General features: G+C 38.6%; 1 protein-coding gene across 1 annotated transcript in view; it reads right to left on the bottom strand.

Annotated features, from left to right (window-relative positions):
- The window catches only part of LOC136267550 (uncharacterized), a 51,581-nt gene that overhangs the window by 24,100 nt on the left and 11,324 nt on the right, over window positions 1-16,157 (bottom strand). The gene's annotated exons all lie outside the window — the stretch shown is intronic.

A 16,157-nucleotide genomic window follows, 5' to 3' on the forward strand; every position in this document is an offset into this window, starting at 1 on the left:
AGTCTGGCAAATGCAATGGATGGAGTGGATCACATTAACAATGATGACCTCCGACAGCTGAACACTGAGCCTTCAGATGAAGATTCCACTGCCGACATAATCCACGTACATTCAGTCTCATCAACAGTTCCTGAAAGCTACAAAGTGCCTGTTTAACTGAATGGCAATCACCTAATGATGGAACTTGACACAGGAGCAGCAGTATATATCTTTGGTCAGTGAGAAGACATGGTCCAATAAATTGAACAGTCCTACATGTACACTGAAAACCACCTCGCTTAAATTGCATAATTATCCTGACAGGAAGCTGCAAGTGTTGGGCTACTGCAAGCAATGTAACGCTGATTAGATGACTAGTCTCTGTCTTCACATCTTGCAATTGCAAGCCTTCATTATCATGCTTCCAAACATATTATTTTGTGGTTATAGCTATAGCCAAATCATTAATCACAATGACTTCATTTTTATGAATAATTGTACTGACTGTTCTATTAGGATAGTTCGACGTTTAGCAGGAGCTAGTGCTGCAGCTCAAAGCCTGTATCTTGTAGCTGTGTAATGTAGATAATGCATTTAGCATGCTTCCTTTAAACAATACCCACACAGAAACCCTAGAAAATCTTACAGTAAGGTCTGTATACAATGGCTTCAATTATCGCCTATAAGCCACAGCAACCACCGTAACCATCGCATTAAAAGCTGGAAGCACTTAAAAATATAAACTTTGCAAATTGGAATTCATTAATTCCAACTTCTAAATACTATATCTATGCAAAGCATAAAACTTTAGCGCTTGGCGCGCGCAGCGCGCCAAGCGCTAAAGTTTTATGCTTTGCATAGATATAGTATTTGGATGGCGGAGAGATCCCTGCATCGTGAACCACTCTCAAGGTTGAAAGGATTGCTTAGACATTCCCTAGATGTACTGTATACCGATATCTGAAAGCAAGTCACCAATGTGATATTTCTGTAATAAAGTAACATTGTATAAGCACCATATGATTTCACTAGTGCGCTGGACAGTCCATGAATGTTATGGGCTAGTTGTATCTGTTTCATCTAGGTGTATTTTATCAGATAGTTATGTGACCAAATTTGACAAAACCCAGCTTTAACATAATGTTGTTGTTATATTTAACATAATGTTGTTGTTGTTATGTGGCTGTTGTTGTTATATACAGTGCATGTGAACAACTATTAGGCCATTCCAAGTGGTTTTCCTGTTTCTGGTCCTGGCTGAATCAAAAATTGGATTCAGGTGGAAGGGCTTAGCCATTATGTCATTATTTTGTCATGACCATATACCATTATTTATCAAGCAAGTTAGCCACTAGACAGATTTAAGCAAACAGTTTTTAGATATATAATGGTGATAAGATAACAAAATATACCTTTAAACAAAAGCAAAGCCTACAGCAGCTGTGCAAAATACAGCTATTGCTGTCCTGTGAACCAGTGCTGGGATACCTGTGCACCAAGCACTCAAGCACTTGAGTCTGTACAGGCAAACCTTCTAGGGCAGGACTAGTAACCCTCAGGAGGACTATCCAGGTCTCATGGAATCAGGAGAGAAACTGCGGAACCCAAAGTTCCACAACAGCCCCATACTGATAAATAAGACAAAGGCAGTTGAACATTTGCTTCCCAGCACTCCCCTGCAGGTCCCCATAACACAGCTGGGTAGCCCCTCTTGGATTTTCATGAAATTTGACACAGATATGGACCCTTCTCACACCAAACTTTGGCCCATTATATGGATCTCCCTTTAAGATATAACTGCTTAAAGTTTATTCTTAAAATATCACTTTGGCCTACACATATTCAATAAAATGGCCATAACGTTGTCAGCTATTGTCACAGCACCTTTCTGTTTTGATTTTTTGGAATGCTCATTAAATTCTCTTTTAGGTGATATATATACTTTATTATAATTGCTCAAAGGAAAAGGTCTAACCACAAAAATGTCACTTTTTCCTTTGATGTCATTATTTTTTCAAAAATCGATATTTTAATTACTTCATTTTTAATCTGATTTGTCAAAGACAGGGTTTCACCAAAAGGCTCAAGATCTGCACGAGGGTGCTTCCCAGATTACAAAAACTTGAAGCACATCTTTAGGGGTAAATGAATACAGTCAATAACAGATGGTGAAATATTTAGAGAACGTTTTAGATCATCTATATAAGTTGGAACAATCTTCCTTAGTAAAAACAGAGTAGAAGTGATGATTAAATATCTCAGCTCTAATAGAATTGTCGGAGATCACCTCTCCTGAGCTATCCAAGATTGGAGGCAAAGGAGATCGGTGACGTTTAACAGAATTCACCCATGCCCTAAACTGCTTACGGTGTGATGAGTTTAACTGTCACAGCCTTTTCTTTAGTGTCACGCCTGGTTTTGGAACGTACAACATTGCTGAGTTTACAATACTTGTCAATATTAGTGGGAGATGGATACATTCAATACTTCTTCATATGCTATGCCCTACCACATTGAGACTCCTTTGCTCAGAAATTATAATATTGCAACTATTCACATAAAAAAAGAACTTAGCACATAGCTATGCAGTGACACAAAGCATACTTGGCTCCCTAAAATTTTGATGATGTGACCAGTTTTTATTCCAACCTTTTGTGAAGTTGAAACCTAAGAAATGTTTTCAAAATTTTTCAGGGTGCTGCACTGTCCTCTTTCAGCTTCTATTTCTTATTGCTTTCAATACTTACTTATCAACTACTAATATAGTGCATGAATGTGGTTTAGTGCAATGATTGTTCTATTACAGTTTTGCTTCATCAGTTTCCCCAGAAATCCTCCTGGAACCACCCCTGCAAGCATATTATACTCTACCAACAAAAGTTAAACTAACCTGAAAGAATTCTACACATTGTATGTTGTGCAATAACTGAAATTATGCTTGTGCAATACAAATAATGGCCAAATTCAATCTAAACTAGTAACTGATGTGGGCGGGACTAGAAACAGGATTTCTACTTGTAGTGGCCTTATGTCAAGTTGTATGAATGTCATAATAAGTGAATATATGACACCAAGGGTGTAGTGTATGGTGTACTAGAGCTGCCATTTTTTGTAATTTGCAACCAGAAATCAAAGAACAGACTCAAGGCATTACAGAGAAAATTTTAGACATACCGTATTTACTTGGTGCAGCTACTACTATCCGTAGTCAAAATTGATGCAGCGACTATTGAAAATCCACCACCACTTGACACTCAAAAAATGATTCCAACCCTTAGCTATAGTTGAAAACATGATAATTATCAGTGTTGTGAGTGGGTCACTACTGCTTACCCACATGACCCACTGACCCAAACAGCAATCTGGATGTGACCCAGATTAATTAATGCAGATGCGGGTGTCAGAAGCCAAATTTTGAAGGTCCATGTACAGTTCTCCAGTATAGTACCATCTGCAACTGATAGTTTGGATATTATTATACTAGTGCGTAGTATATACGTAATATAGATACCAGAAGACAAAAGATGGATAAGTGCTCTGATTAGTGGGTGTGGCTCCATGTCAGCTAATATGCAGGTACAGTTACCCATTTTAATACCTACAGCAGAAACACGACAAATGGGTGTGGTTCCATGCAGTGAGTAGCATGTTATTCCATAAAGTGGGCGTGGCTCTACGTACGTCCAGGAATAACAAAACGCAGTGTAAATATAAAATTGTAATCGCACGTTATCTCATCCGGGTCAGACCCAGATATCCAATAAAGTGGATGTGACCCACTTGACCCGGACAAAATGCGACCCAAGTGACCCAGATACTCCGGATGACCCGACCCACTAACAACGCTGATAATTATATTGTGAGAGCACTCAGGTGCAATGATGCTATTCAAGGTGCAAAGTAAATACAGTAATGAAATGATCACTAACTACCTATAATAATAAACAGCATATTTATTTATTTTTAATTATTATTATTGCTTTATGGTGTAAACACACCAAAGGTCTGTTGGTAACATGTACCAACAGCCGCGAAAGTACATTACATTACATTACTTATTTACCTACTTACTTACTTACTTATATACACACATACATACAGATTCTACAAGTAGTTCAGGTTTGAGGTGGGTGGACGTGACTGGTGGCATCTTGAGCAAGGACAGAGATAGTGCAATGAGCAATTGTTGTTATCTTCAAAGTTAGTTATAAAATGATCCCAGAGAAAAGTTTTTAGTTTTGATTTTAGCAGAGGAAACGTTAGATCCAAGTTAAGGATAGGCATGGCATTCCAGAGAGTTGGTAATCTATGGAAATAAGAATGTCTAGATACGTTATTTAAATGATGAGGGATGATCAATTTGTTGCTGGTGCCGGATCTAGTATTAGCTGAGCTGAAGTTGATGTGATCATGAATATTGAACTGTTTAGATTGTACCTTGATTGATTTGATTGCAAATAATATATCTTGTAACTCGAACAGGTACATCAGAGGAAGGATCCTTAGTTTTACTAGACGGGTTTTGTAACTACTGGTGTAATCATTTAATAGATACTTAGTGGCACGGCGCTGGATTTGCTTGAGAGTTAAAATGTCTTTCATCAGGTGTGGACGCCATAGTTGGGTGCAATAGAGCAGCTGAGATCGAACCATTGAAATATATAATGTGACCAATGTAGAAGTAGAATGGGTAGAAGCAATAGTACGACGTATTAGTCCCAATACCTTGTATGCACAAGCAGAGATTGATTTGTAGTGTTTGTCCCAACTTAGATTCTCAGATAATATGAGCCCTAAGTCCTTGTGTGAGTCATTATGTGGTATAGTAATATCCGAAATGGTGTAGGTGGTTTCTAACTTGCATTTAAATGATAAATGTATGAATTTTTTTAGATTGAAATTCAGATCTGTCTCTCTGGACCAAGTAAATAAAGCGATGATCAAGACACACGGTAGTGTGTCGTGCGGCCCAAGAAGCCGGCGCGCAACCCCGTGAGTATATTGACAGGAAGAAAGAAAACGCAATTTTCGCACCTCCGTAGCTCTGTGCTGCCTTGATGAAACAAGACAAATTTTGCTGTGTAGATTCCCTCCACCTTCAGCACTCCACATTCCAAATTTGAGCGAAATCGCTTCAGGTATTCCTGAGATATGCGACTTCAAAAATTGGCTTAGTTTCTTCGTTTTTTTTCTTCTTATTTTTCTTCCTCTTTTCGCACACTTACAAAAACTGCTATAAAACGCGAACGCGTTATCCGATTGCCTTAAAATTTAGCACACAGAAGGGGGGTATAAAGGCGCATCTCGGTACCAACTTTGGCTGGAATACCATAAACAGGCAAAGCGTTATGAGCGATTATGCACGAAAAATAACACCAATATGTTGTCACGCCTACAGGGTAAACCGCGTATGGGAAGAAGCTGAAAATCGGTGGGTGAATAGGTTAACTATTGAACCTCAAACCTTTTGTGGTTTGAAAGAAATCGAGCTAAAAACCAGGAAGATACAGCGAAAAAATCAACAGTGTGTAACAATTACGCAATCGAGATTAGTTTATTTTTTATTTTATTATTATTATTATTATGCTTGCCACGCCTACCAGATAAACCACTTGGGGTAATGCTTTGAAAATCGCTGTACAGATGGAGTTATCATCTTAGAAAGGCTCTTCAATGGTGTAGAAGAATCAGACTTAAAGCCACGGAGTTATAACACGAAATCCAACTTGGTGTAGCAAGTGCGAGATCGAGATACTCTAATAGAGCAGTCATCCTAATAGAGCAGTCACCCTGAACAGAATTCAAGAGATCAGTTAGAAATAAGTAACCTGTATAGAGATCAGCTACAAACAATTCACCCTGTTCAGACATCAGTTAGAAGAAGTTTTCTTGTAGAGAGTTCAGTTACAAACAAATCACCCTGTTGAAAGATCAGCTAGAAGATGTCACCTTGTAGATAGTTCAGTTACAAAGAAACCACCATGTAGAGAATTCAGCTACAAACTAGTGACCCTGTAGATACATCAGCTAGAAGAAGTTACCTTGTAGAGAGTTCAGCTACAAAGAAACCATTCTGTAAAGAGCTCAGCTGCAAACAAATCACCTATACAGAATTCAGCTACAAACAAATCACCCTGTAGAGAGATCAGCTAGAAGAAGTTACCTTGTAGATAGTTCAGCTACAAACAAATCATCCTGTAGAGAGATCAGCTAGAAGAAGTTACCTTGTAGATAGTTTAGCTACAAACAATTCACCCTGTACAGAGCTCAGCTAAAAGAGATTTCCTTGTAGAAAGTTCAGCTACAAACAAATCACCCTGTAGAGAGATAAGTAAGAAGAAGTTACCTTGTAGATCGTTCAGCTACAAACAATTCACCCTGTAAAGAGATCAGCTAGAAGAAGTTACCTTGTAGAGAGTTCAGCTACAAAGAAACCATCATGTAGAGAATTCAGCTGCAAACAAATCATGTATAGAGAGTTCAGCTACAAACAAATCTCCCTGTAGAGAGATCAGCTAGAAGAAGTTTCCTTGTAGAGAGTTCTGCTACAAACAAATCACCCTGCAGAAAGATCAGCTAGAAGAAATCACCTTGTAGAGAGTTCAGCTTCAAAGAAACAATCATGTGAGAGTTCAGGTACAAACAAATTGTCCTGTAGAGAGATCAGCTAGAAGAAATCATCTTGTAGAGAGTTCAGCTACAAAGAATCTATCATGTAGAGAGTTCAACTACAAACAAATCACCCTGTAGAAAGATCAGCTATAGAAGAAATCACCTTGTAGAGAGTTCAGCTACAAAGAAACCATCATGTAGAGAGTTCAGCTACAAACAAATCGGCCTGTAGAGAGTTAAGCTACAAACAAATCTCCCTGTAGAGAGATCAGCTAGAAGAAGTCACCTTGCAGGGAGTTCAGTTACAAAGAAATAAACCATGTAGAGAGTTCAGCTGCAAACAAATCACCTGTAAAGAGTTCAGCTAGAAACAAGTCACCCTGTAGAGAGATCAGCTAGAAACAAGTCACCTTGTAGAGAGTTCAGCTAGAAGAAGTCACATTGTAGAGCTACAAAGAAACTACCATGTAGAGTTCAGCTGCAAACAAATCACCCTGTAGAGAACTCAGCTACAAACAAATCGCCCTGTAGAAAGATTAGCTAGAAGAAGTTACCTTATAGGGAGTTCAGCTATGAACAGATCACCCTGTAGAGAGTTCAGCTACAAACAAATCACCCTGTAGAGAGTTAAGTTACAAAGAAACCACCATGTAGAGAATTCAGCTGCAAAAAAATCAATCACTCTGTAGAGAGTTCAGCTAGAAGAAGTCACCTTATAGAGAGTTAAGCTGCGAATAAATCACCCTGTAGAGAATTCAGCTACAAAAAAATCACCCTGTAGAAAGATCAGCTAGAAGAAGTTACCTTGTAGAGAGTTCAGCTACAAAGAAACCACCATGTAGAGAGTTCAGCTGCAAACAAATCACCTGTAGAGAGTTCAGCTAGAAACAAGTCACCCTGTAGAGAGATCAGCTAAAAACAAGTCACACTGTAGAGAGTTCAGCTAGAAGAAGTCACATTGTAGAGAGATCAGCTACAAAGAAACTACGACGTAGAGAGTTCAGCTGCAAACAAATCATCCTGTAGAGAGTTCAGCTAGAAGAAGTCACCTTTTAGAGAGTTCAGCTACAAAGCAACCACCATGTAAAGAGTTCAGCTGCAAAAAACTCAACCACCTTGTAGAAAGATCGGCTAGAAGAAGTTACCTTGTAGAGAGTTCAGCTACAAAGAAACCACCATGTAGAGAGTTCAGCTGCAAATAAATCACCTGTATTGAGTTCAGCTAGAAACAAGTCACCCTGTAGAGAGTTCAGCTAGAAGAAGTCACATTGTAGAGAGTTCAGCTACAATGAAACTCCCATGTAGAGAGTTCAGCTGCAAACAAATCACCCTGTAGAGAACTCAGCTACAAACAAATATGCAGTGTAAAAAGATCAGCTAGAAGAAGTTACCTTGTAGAGAGTTCAGCTACAAACAAATCACCTGTAGAGAGTTCAGCTAGAAACAAGTCACCCTGTAGAGAGATCAGCTAGAAACAAGTCACATTGTAGAGAATTCAGCTACAAACAAATCACCTGTAGAGAGTTCAGCTAGAAACAAGTCACCCTGTAGAGAGATCAGCTAGAAACAAGTCACCTTGTAGAGAGTTCAGCTACAAACAAATCACCTGTAGAGAGTTCAGCTAGAAACAAGTCACCCTGTAGAGAGATCAGCTAGAAACAAGTCACATTGTAGAGAATTCAGCTACAAAGAAACCACCATTTAGAGAGTTCAGCTGCAAACAAATCACCTGTAGAGAGTTCAGCTACAAAGAAACCATTCTGTAAAGAGCTCAGCTGCAAACAAATCACTTGTACAGAATTCAGCTACAAACAAATCACCCTGTAGAGAGATCAGCAAGAAGAAATTACCTTGTAGATAGTTCAGTTACAAACAAATCACCCTGTAGAAAGATCAGTTAGAAGAAGTTACCTTGGAGAAAGTTCAGCTACAAAGAAACCATTTTGTAAAGAGCTCAGCTGCAAACAAATCACCTGTACAGAATTCAACTACGAACAAATCTCCCTGTAGAGAGATCAGCTAGAAGAAATTACCTTGTAGAGAGTTCAGCTACAAAGAAACCACCATGTAGAGAGTTCAGCTGCAAAGAAATCACCCTGTAGAAAATTCTGCCAGAAAAAAATTGCCCTGTAGAAAGATCAGTTAGAAGAAGTTACCTTTTAGAGAGTTCAGCTACAAAGAAATCATTCTGTAAAGAGCTCAGCTGCAAACAAATCACCTATACAAAATTCAGCTGCAAACACATCACCCTGTAGAGAGATCAGCTAGAAGAAGTTACCTTGTAGATCGTTCAGCTACAAACAATTCACCCTGTAGAGAGAGCAATTAGAAGAAGTCACCTAGTAGAGTGTTCAGTTAAAAAGAAACCACCATGGAGATTTCTGTAATCAATATATGTGACCGGATTTGCGAAAAGGGGTCTTCCACACACATCCAATTCCGTAAACGTTGGAGACCATAACTCAGTGTACAAGTAACATATTAACCTGAAAATTTCACCATGTATTCAGCTATAGTGGTGCTCACCACTGCCCAAATATCAACGCAATAGCTCTTTCCAATCTGAAGTTATCAATTGTCAAAGTTGGCAAATTGGATGTGTGTGGAAGACCCCTTTTCGCAAATGCGGTCAAATATGTATTATACAGTATATATAATTTGTACATTTACTGATAAAATATTTAAAGTACATCTACTTCATCTTTTCTTCTTCCTGTAGTAAAGAAAAAAAACATAGGTTAAAAAAGTCCCAAAGCTGGCCATAGGCCGGCTTTGGGGTATACAAATACAAAAAGAAATGAAATCTAATCCAAAACAGCCAAGCTGTAAAAAAAGTGTGCGGCCCTCAGAAAGGCTATGGTGAAAAAAGATGTGAAATCCAAGGTGGCGGCCAAGAAATGGCTGTGATGGTAGGTTAATGGTAAAAATTTTAATAAAGACAATTCAGGTGAATTTTTGTGCCGCTTCACAAAATTTACCTAAATTGTCATTATTAAAATTTTTACCATTAACCTACCATCACAGCCATTTCTTGGCCGCCACCTTGGATTTCACATCTTTTTTCACCATAGCCTTTCTGAGGGCCGCACACTTTTTTTACAGCTTGGCTGTTTTGGATTAGATATCTTCTTGCAGAGCGATGTAGTCAGATGTAGTACAGATGTGCATGAAACACTTGGTATCATCGGCAAATTTTAGGAGTTGGCTTTGGTGTATATATGATGTCATGTCATTTATATAAATTAGAAATAGCACGGGGCCAAGTATGCTGCCCTGGGGCACACCTGATAGAACTGGCATAGATTGGCATTGTTCATTTTAAATGATTTTAGTATCAATTTTAAGCCCAATTTTCAAGCAATTCCGGCCAAACTTCTAAAGTTTGTGGGTGTTGCACACCCAGACCATTTTGAAATTACATTTTATAGAACAGTTATGCATCAATACTCATGCTGTGCCCCCTGTATGTCAGCATAGATATACCAACCCCAAATGTAGCTACCTGGGGTTAGTAGACTATACCTATTAGTAGGCACCGACCGATTATGCCAGCATAATTTAAAGCATAATAAGTGACCAAAAGCATCAAGCATAATGCCAGCATAATAGGGACGATGTTTGAAAATTTAATTAAAATGCGCAATACGCGCGCCTGAAAGAAAGCAAATATTCACTGCCAATAGTATTATTAGTGAATTTCACATTTAAAAACACGTAATATAACTTATTAAACCGTTTCTTTGTTGGTCATTCACACTTTGCAGAAATAAGATCGAGATACTCTAATAGAGCAGTCACTTACTCTAATACAGCAGTCAGGAAAGGCTGATATACTCTAATAAAACAGTCAGTTCTAGAGCATAATCTTGAGTTTGAAAGCATAATTTTGAGCATAATAGGCTTAATTTTTTAGCAATGCTCAAAAGCATAATAGGTAAAATTTTGGGCATAATAGGCCGGTGCCTACCTATTAGCTAGCTACTTATGATATCAGGTCTAGAATCGCCAGTACCCTTCTCTCTACAGTTATTACTGCAAACCATCACTTTCTATACCAGCTATAATACACACAGTTTACCCTCATTATTATCCACGCAGTATATATCCACGCCACTGCCCTGTACTTTAGATTTGCTGCCTCCCTTAGGAACATGCTTAGTTGGCTCAGGCTTTTCTCCACCTAAACGGTCAGTACTGACACTGATGAAACAAGAATCGACACTTCTACGATTCTTACCATCTTCTTCCACTAATTTATTTAGTCGGTCTAACATCTTTCGCTTCTTACTGGGCCCAGGTCCAGATTTCTTTGCGCGCGTCGCCATTTCAAAAGCTCTGCTTGTCTAGACTAGTAGGTTATCACGTGAGAGCCGGATATAATGAAATCTTGATTCTAGAGAAAGTGACTTCCGGTCATCTACATTATAATTAGCTAACTATCGAGCGCTAACTATAGACTATCTCTAGTGCTTGAGCGAGATGGCTGATGATTCTGCTAGAAAAACACTGAAAGATAAGGTCGTCGTGAAGCATCAAGTGAAAGGTAAGAGCATTGTCCTCAGCACTGTCACATGATTTAATAGTCTAGATGTAAATGTAGCTACACTGTAGTCACTATTCACTTCATTTGCATGCCAATATATAGGTGTCGCCGGAACAGATCAGCGATGGCAAAAAAGAACCAATTTTTCTGTAAAGATTGTTTCGAGTGTGCAAACAGACGAGGATCCCGCCGTAGCGCCGTTTATTATTATTATTATTATTTAATGGGCTTGTAGATGCCAAGTTTAGAGGATTCGAGTTTTTAATAAGGACAGACAATGGAATAAAGAGGTTAGCGTAATTTGATATGGTCTATAGCTAGCTGTACTGTATGGAATGGTATACAGGATAGATTGTACCCGCTATAGCTTTACACCGGCCCTGTAGCTAGCTACATCACATGTTTAATGTACATGAAGCCACTGCCATGATTCAGAAACTAATTGTTTTACTGAATTAGCTATACGGCTAAAGCACACCTGCAGACTTATGCTAGTATAAACACTAGACATACGGGCATCGACAATTTCAGATGCTTAATAGGACAGGCAGAACAAGATACTCTAATAGAGCAATCAAAAAGGACTCAAAGAAGAGAGTGTGTTAGAAATAAGCGTACAAAGCCATGCATTTAGTATAGGTAACTCGGTATAAGATATCTGGTTATAGCTACCGTTTTGTCTTCCAAGTTACAGTAAGGCCCTGGCATCATGGAACCAAAACCTGTTTACGCCCTCGGCTTGTCCTGGCCCAAAAGTCTAAGCATCTATTGGCCAGCTATAGCTGTAGTACATTTTATTTTAATCTATACACACATAATATTATGCATCTTATGAGGCTGTATATATATTTTTTTCAAAAATAGAGTCAATTAATGTATAGTCATAATGTTACATATTTCATAGGAATTGTGTCATTTCGAATGAGGATGCCTTATCTCTAAGCAGTTTTTGTAAAGCTGCAAGTGCAGTCCATCCAGACATACGGAGGTCAAAAATTTCAGACCAGCTATGGTCTCAATTTATTTTTGACATGGCTGAGGAATTTTGCAGTCTCCAGGAAGGTTTCAGAAAGAAAAAAAATGTTACTTGTATAGGGTGACAACCAGGTTCTACAACATGGGTTTTTAATCCAGACACACAAATTGACACAAATGGAACTCTGATTGAAAAGGATCGGCAATGTTATATTTGGTAAGGACATATACAATTACTTGCTCTGGCACTTTGAAGTAAAAAATAGACATGCACTTATAATATAATCTATCTTTAACCAGTTTATAGACTTAAACAAAAGCTTACTATATAGCTTCATAAAAGTCTTACTATATACTTTCCTGAGAAATATATATCTAATCCAAAACAGCCAAGCTGTAAAAAAAGTGTGCAGCCCTCAAAAAGGCTATGGTGAAAAAAGATGTGAAATCCAAGGTGGCGGCCAAGAAATGGCTGTGATGGTAGGTTAATGGTAAAAATTTTAATAACGACAATTCAGGTGGCACAAAATTCACCTGAATTGTCGTTATTAAAATTTTTACCATTAACCTACCATCACAGCCATTTCTTGGCCGCCACCTTGGATTTCACATCTTTTTTCACCATAGCCTTTTTGAGGGCCGCACACTTTTTTTACAGCTTTGCTGTTTTGGATTAGATTTCACTTCTTTTTGTATTTGTATACCCCAAAGCCGGCCTATGGCCTGCTTTGGGACTTTTTTAACCTATCTTTTTTCTTTACCACAGGAAGAAGAAAAGATGAAGCAGATATACCTTAAATATTTCTGATTTTATCAGTAAATGTACAAATTATATATATAATACATATATTTATTACAGAACTGTCCATGGTGGTTTCTTTGTAACTGAACACTCTTCAAGGTAACTTCTTCTAGCTGTTCTCTCTACAGGGTGATTTATTTGTAGTTGGATTCTGTACAGGTGATTTTTTTGCTGCTGAGCTCTTTACAGAATGGTTTCTTTGTAGCTGAACTCTCTACAAGGTAACTTCTTCTAACTGATCTCTCTACAGGGAGATTTGTTTGTAGCTGAACTCTCTACAGGTGATTTGTTTGCAGCTGAACTATCTAAATGATGGTTTCTTTGTAGCTGAACTCTCTACAAGGTAATTTCTTCTAGCTGAACTCTCTACATGGTGGTTTCTTTGTAGCTGAACTCTCTACAAGATAACTTCTTCTAACTGATCTTTCTACAGGGCAATTTGTTTGTGGCAGAATTTTTTACAGGGTGATTTCTTTGCAGCTGAACTCTCTACATGGTGGTTTCTTTTTACTGTAGCTGAACTCTCTACAAGGTAATTTCTTCTAGCTGATCTCTCTACAGGGTGATTTGTTTGTAGCTGAATTCTATACAGGTGATTTGTTTGCAGCTGAGCTCTTTACAGAATGGTTTCTTTGTAGCTGAACTCTCTACAAAGTAACTTCTTCTAACTGAACTCTCTACAGGGAGATTTGTTTGCAGCTGAACTTTCTTCATGATGGTTTCTTTGTAGCTGAACTCTCTACAAGGTAACTTCTTCTAGCTGAACTCCCTACATGGTGGTTTCTTTGTAGCTGAACTCTCTACAAGGTGACTTCTTCTAGCTGATCTTTCTACAGGGTGATTTGTTTGTAGCTGATTTTTCTACAGGGTGATTTGTTTGCAGCTGAACTCTCTATATGGTGGTTTCTTTGTAGCTGAACTCTCTACAAGGTGACTTCTTCTAGCTGATCTCTCTACAGGGTGATTTGTTTCTAGCTGAACTCTCTACAGGTGATTTGTTTGCAGCTGAACTCTCCACATGATGGTTTCTTTAAATTTGTAGCTGAACTCTCTACAAGGTAACTTCTTCTAGCTGATCTCTCTACACGGTGATTTGTTTGTAGCTGAACTCTCTTCATGATGGTTTCTTTGTAGCTGAACTCTCTACAAGGTAACTTCTTCTAACTGAACTCTCTACAGGGAGATTTGTTTGCAGCTGAACTTTCTTCATGATGGTTTCTTTGTAGCTGAACTCTCTACAAGGTAACTTCTTCTAGCTGAACTCCCTACATGGTGGTTTCTTTGTAGCTGAACTCTCTACAAGGTGACTTCTTCTAGCTGATCTTTCTACAGGGTGATTTGTTTGTAGCTGATTTTTCTACAGGGTGATTTGTTTGCAGCTGAACTCTCTATATGGTGGTTTCTTTGTAGCTGAACTCTCTACAAGGTGACTTCTTCTAGCTGATCTCTCTACAGGGTGATTTGTTTGTAGCTGAACTCTCTACAGGTGATTTGTTTGCAGCTGAATTCTCCACATGATGGTTTCTTTAAATTTGTAGCTGAACTCTCTAATTTGTAGCTGAACTCTCTACAAGGTAACTTCTTCTAGCTGATCTCTCTACAGGGTGATTTGTTTGTAGCTGAACTCTCTACAGGTGATTTGTTTGCAGCTGAACTCTCCACATGATGGTTTCTTTAAATTTGTAGCTGAACTCTCTACAAGGTAACTTCTTCTAGCTGATCTCTCTACACGGTGATTTGTTTGTAGCTGAACTCTCTTCATGATGGTTTCTTTGTAGCTGAACTCTCTACAAGGTAACTTCTTCTAACTGAACTCTCTACAGGGAGATTTGTTTGCAGCTGAACTTTCTTCATGATGGTTTCTTTGTAGCTGAACTCTCTACAAGGTAACTTCTTCTAGCTGAACTCCCTACATGGTGGTTTCTTTGTAGCTGAACTCTCTACAAGGTGACTTCTTCTAGCTGATCTTTCTACAGGGTGATTTGTTTGTAGCTGATTTTTCTACAGGGTGATTTGTTTGCAGCTGAACTCTCTATATGGTGGTTTCTTTGTAGCTGAACTCTCTACAAGGTGACTTCTTCTAGCTGATCTCTCTACAGGGTGATTTGTTTGTAGCTGAACTCTCTACAGGTGATTTGTTTGCAGCTGAATTCTCCACATGATGGTTTCTTTAAATTTGTAGCTGAACTCTCTAATTTGTAGCTGAACTCTCTACAAGGTAACTTCTTCTAGCTGATCTCTCTACAGGGTGATTTGTTTGTAGCTGAACTCTCTACAGGTGATTTGTTTGCAGCTGAACTCTCCACATGATGGTTTCTTTAAATTTGTAGCTGAACTCTCTACAAGGTAACTTCTTCTAGCTGATCTCTCTACACGGTGATTTGTTTGTAGCTGAACTCTCTTCATGATGGTTTCTTTGTAGCTGAACTCTCTACAAGGTAACTTCTTCTAACTGAACTCTCTACAGGGAGATTTGTTTGCAGCTGAACTTTCTTCATGATGGTTTCTTTGTAGCTGAACTCTCTACAAGGTAACTTCTTCTAGCTGAACTCCCTACATGGTGGTTTCTTTGTAGCTGAACTCTCTACAAGGTGACTTCTTCTAGCTGATCTTTCTACAGGGTGATTTGTTTGTAGCTGATTTTTCTACAGGGTGATTTGTTTGCAGCTGAACTCTCTATATGGTGGTTTCTTTGTAGCTGAACTCTCTACAAGGTGACTTCTTCTAGCTGATCTCTCTACAGGGTGATTTGTTTGTAGCTGAACTCTCTACAGGTGATTTGTTTGCAGCTGAATTCTCCACATGATGGTTTCTTTAAATTTGTAGCTGAACTCTCTAATTTGTAGCTGAACTCTCTACAAGGTAACTTCTTCTAGCTGATCTCTCTACAGGGTGATTTGTTTGTAGCTGAACTCTCTACAGGTGATTTGTTTGCAGCTGAACTCTCCACATGATGGTTTCTTTAAATTTGTAGCTGAACTCTCTACAAGGTAACTTCTTCTAGCTGATCTCTCTACACGGTGATTTGTTTGTAGCTGAACTCTCTTCATGATGGTTTCTTTGTAGCTGAACTCTCTACAAGGTAACTTCTTCTAACTGAACTCTCTACAGGGAGATTTGTTTGCAGCTGAACTTTCTTCATGATGGTTTCTTTGTAGCTGAACTCTCTACAAGGTAACTTCTTCTAGCTGAACTCCCTACATGGTGGTTTCTTTGTAGCTGAACTCTCTACAAGGTGACTTCTTC

The sequence above is a fragment of the Dysidea avara genome, chromosome 9 (assembly GCF_963678975.1).
Source record: "Dysidea avara chromosome 9, odDysAvar1.4, whole genome shotgun sequence".
In the NCBI taxonomy this organism is placed as follows: Eukaryota; Metazoa; Porifera; class Demospongiae; order Dictyoceratida; family Dysideidae; genus Dysidea; species Dysidea avara.